This window comes from Morone saxatilis, unplaced genomic scaffold (genome assembly GCF_004916995.1).
Source record: "Morone saxatilis isolate NCDOM2014 unplaced genomic scaffold, NCSU_SB_2.0 Contig6, whole genome shotgun sequence".
Classification (NCBI taxonomy): domain Eukaryota; kingdom Metazoa; phylum Chordata; class Actinopteri; family Moronidae; genus Morone; species Morone saxatilis.
This window is the reverse complement of record NW_023340206.1, coordinates 11,268,868-11,273,704: the sequence shown is the minus strand read 5'-3', so window position 1 is coordinate 11,273,704 and position 4,837 is coordinate 11,268,868.

The window sequence follows — 4,837 nt, the reverse complement described above, 5'->3', positions numbered from 1 at the left end:
ATCTATCTGCAGTAGCTTAAAGAGATTGTAGATAAACTTACTTCTCTTAGTCTCTACGTGTTTCTGGTGTAAAACTCATCTTAACACAAATCTGCAGCAGTTTCAGTGCTGATGATTTACTGTCATTTCTGCTGTAATGGACACAAATGTCACTTCATGTTTTGATAGCTGCAGGCTGCTGTTTGCTGTTTCATTTTCTATGTTTTTATACTTTCTACTAGTCGTCAAAGTGGCTTTAAACCACCTAATGTTCCTTTAAATCTTTGCATGACAAAACCTGTCCTAATTTATTAATTCACTTTCCTTTAAAACTGCTGTTCCGGATTTCAAGTGCAATTTGGTTTTGACTTTGCAGCCGAGGTTTGTGCTTAAGATATTTTTTTTTTGCTGCACCGAAAACAGTCTGGACGTACTCCCAGGTTATAGACTTACCCATAAAGCATTGCAATAAAATACATCATCAAGTGTTATGGGAACACAGTGCCTGAGAGCGCTGCTCGCTGTGATTATGGGTACGAGAATGATTCAGACAATTACTGTCGACCGCACACAAGAGCCATTAATCACAGTGATGAACGTCCTCGACGCCGCTGTAGCTTTTAGACGAGAGGAGCAGGCATGTGCTCTGTGTAATCTCCAAACTGCTATTAACACGCGAGGGTGAAAACATGAAACAAACACAATCTGAAGTTGTGATAGTCTCCCCCCCCCGCGCGCTTTAAAAACGCATGGCTACTGGTTGCCATGCCAACGTGTTTTGGTAGCCTTGGATACAGCCACTGTCATAATTCATTTGAAAATGAAACATGGAGCGGCTGGTTGATGCAACATCTTCAAAGTCCTGTGTACGTTGCTCAGTTCTCACAAACAGCCACCTGCTGAACTGTCCCACTGTCTGCAGCGTCCGTCCCTTTTAAAGAAACTCTGTGAAGTCATGCTTATTGTTTCTATTGGGGCTTGTACTGTGAGTTTAACTTGGTTTTTTCTTTCTTCTGGGGTGGGTGGGAGATTGTGGGTGAGGGATGAATAAAAAAATAAATAAAAGCTTATTGTATTTTTTGGCTGTTTTAATATTAAAGAACAATGAATGAACCATGTTTGAGGTGGTTTTTCTTTTGCGTCTTGCAGTGGTGGAAGAGGTGCTCCCATCCTTTAGTTAAAGGTATAATGTGTAACATTTTACACATTTTAATATCTATACACTATTATATTTTTTATATGTAGTTGAGTTGTGTACTTATATTATCCCAAATGTTCCCATCAATGTTCAAACTCAAAAGAGAAATCTGTCATTTTATTCAGGTTAAGCTGCGTTTCACCAGATCCCCTTTGTGCTGTGTTTCCCAACCTGAGGGTTGGGACACCCATTACATGTCGCCAAAGCTTTACAGGGGGGGTCATAAGGCGTTCTTGATTTTAAGGGCAGTAACAAAACTTTAAAAATATACACATTATATCTCAGCATTTTGTTCATTTCTGTGAAGCAAGCTGAATTAAATTGGTATTTTTTAGAATTTAGATTATTATTTTAGATATAAACTTCTTCTAAACTTAGATAGAATTAATATTAAGCCTGCAGTGTACAATATGTGTACTATATGGTAAAATCACCTGCATTGTTCTTCCTGTTATCAGTGTGCCCCGCCTGCCCCACAGGTGTCCTCGCTGTTTCTGTCATCACACCTGTTCCCAATCCCCTAATTGACTTCCCCACCACCATAAATACTCAGCAGCCTCTTTCATTTCACCACCAGAGTGTCTATGAAGTGACATCAAGCATTCTTTTTTTAATATATATATATATTTTTCTATTAATTTAATTTCCCAGTGTGCTCTCATGGGCACTATTCTCCCATAATGCAATGCACAGAGCTGCTCTCAGCTTGGAAAATGAAACTAACAGTGATAAAATGGCTCCATGAACACCTCAGAAAGCAAAAGTAACAATTAAAGTCACTTTTTGATTACCTTTAGTGCATGTTACAGTACATAATTATAATCTCTCTGTTATAAAATCAGTAAAGGATGTAGATTTCTAACAGCTGGTATGAAGTGATGTGATCGGGACCACTGAACATCTTTTCACCACTAAAACCAAAACATAATGTTTAAGAGTGGTGGAAGAGGTATTTAGATTTAAGTAAGTATTTAAGTAAAAGTACTACAAAGTACTTGAATGAGCACATTTGAACTACTTCATATACTGTTAGATAGTTCAATCATATTCTATAAGATCATCATATGGCTTTTTAAATATTGTATTTAGTTTCAGAGAATTTTCTTTCTTCAGTTTGTCCAGAGGTCTCTGACTGCTGGCCTGGGGACCATTTCTGGCCCTCCATCCTCCTCCATTCAACATGATGTCAAAAATATAATAGAAGAATAAATTACTTCTTTAGAATATAATGAATCTTTAAGTTTAACAAACAAACAATAAATATGTAGGCCTACTCCATAATTTAATATATATATATATATATATATATATTAATTGATTGAAATTTTACAGTATTTTTTTTACAGTGTATACAAGTCAACTAAAAACAAATCTATTTTAAAATGTTTTTAAAATGATTTCGTTTGGAGGAAAATAATGGCCATATGTGTGTTCAAACGATTAATAAGAAGAGAGCTGATTTGATGATGATGATGATATAAAATGAGGATATAAAAGTGTATAAACACTGCAGTTTCCATATGTTTTTATGGTAAATATGACGTTAGCAATGTAAATAATGTCAGAATATCGCGCTTTCTTATATTTAAATGTTAAAGTGAGCCAAACTGAGTTAGAGACCCCAGCTGTAAATGCAGTTATTTATCCATTTATCACACCTTTTTACATCCAGCAATCTGCCCTGACGCTGCCATGGTTGTACCTTGATATCAGCACCTTTTAATCTCCCTTTGTCACACAGCGTGGCAGCGTGAAACCCTGTCAGCAGTCTGAAAATGAGACACACTGCATGTGTTTGATGCTCACACTCACAGCTCAACTCACAGCTCATACCGAGAACAAAATGTAACATCTATCTTTCCCTCTGTACTGTACGACCTTTATAAAAATCCCCTGTCCACACCGCCTAGACTCTGCTCAAAATGGAGCTTTAATTACATCAAAGCAATTACAGAGCCAATATGAAACCCTCGTCCACAGAGAGGAAGAGAGGAAAAAGTCCAGCAGCAACTTCAGAAACTATGAGTTTAAGACCTGAACCATGAACGAGTGTGTCTCTGGTGGCTCTGCATAGAAAATCTATAAAGGAGGAAAAAGTCGAAATCCACCTTTTAAGAAGCTTTCTTGTAGAGGCATTCACAGTAACTAGTCAGCACAGCACAAACACATTGTAACTAATAATAAAACAATTAACAATAAGCACACAAATCTTTTATTTGGCCTGCTGTCCACATACTTTTGGCCCCATAGTGTATGTATGTGTGTTTGTTTCTAGATATTGTGTATGCTGATGAGATGTCTTTATTCTGCTCTGGTGGCTTTGATGTGGTTGTCACTGGTGAGTAACACCACAGCGCCATCTTGTGGTGAAACGTCCACAGCTCAATGCTGGATTAAAGCGCCAAATATACACCTCAACAAGGAAATATTGAGCTTTTTTGACAACTATTTTTATAATCCTTTTAGTAATTTAGTGGATTAATATTCAGGAATGTGAGGATCTGCTTATTTTTTAATATAATTTGAATTAATCCATTTAAATAACTTTGGTTGGACAAAACAAGCATTGTGAAGTTGGGTTTTGGGTAATTGTGACAACATTTCTAACTATTTTTCAAAAGCTTTTTAAGATTATTGTCTGAATTGTTTGGAGAAGCAATGATGTTTCTCTTAATTAGCTGCAATTAAGAATTTAAATACAATTTTCTCTGACAACTTCAGCAGTGAAGTTGAGCTGTAAATGTGTAGGTTTCCAACTATTAGCTGATTAATCGACAGATAATTAATCTTACATTTGTTAAGGTTATGTATCAAGCTGCACCCTGTTCTTCTATTGTGTCTGGACTGATTCTGATTTGCTGTTATCAGGCTAAAATAATCCAGTTTATTCTCATCCAGCTAACGTGGTTCTTCCACAGCAGTTTGAGAATTTATTTGTTCATCCTGAATGAATAACAGCTCGCTCTTATTTTGAAATAAAGGACAAAATGAGCAAAGTTGAAACCTTGATCAGCTTTCATATGATTGTCTGAGTGCTGATCATGTGATTGCAGTTATACACTGGGCCAACAGATTCATGGTTTTAAGGTTATTTTATTGTTTACAGCACAGGGTTGTATAATGAAATTCAGATATTATAATTTTGTGTTCTTTCTTTGTCATGGCTGTCGAAGCAGCTTTAATGGCAAAATAAAACCCTTTCAGTAAAGTGAGTTCTGCAGTTAATTACTTAAGTTTTAAAATGACATATCCCCATTTTAATGTAAAAATAAAGGCATTATTTTCTGGCTCTTCGTCTTTTAACAGATCCTTTATTAGATTTATGTCTTTCTAGTTTATCATGTGTAAGTATAGGAAACTTCATTATGACAACATAATCCCAATAACCTCTCATCTAAAATATGAGTATATCAACACTCTTTCATTATAAATATAAGAAAACGAGCCATTTGCATCTGGTAATTACTTCCCGTTTAGGGTCTTGGTTATGATCCAGCTGTCAATAAGGTGATTGTTGCTATGACAACAGTTCCAGATGCATTTTAAACCAGCTTTAAAACAAAAACAAAAAAGGCAGACTCATGTGAAATCCACATAGATTGAGGATTTGCTAGTTTTAAACTATTAACTGAACAAAATCATTTGTAGAAAACCAGAAAG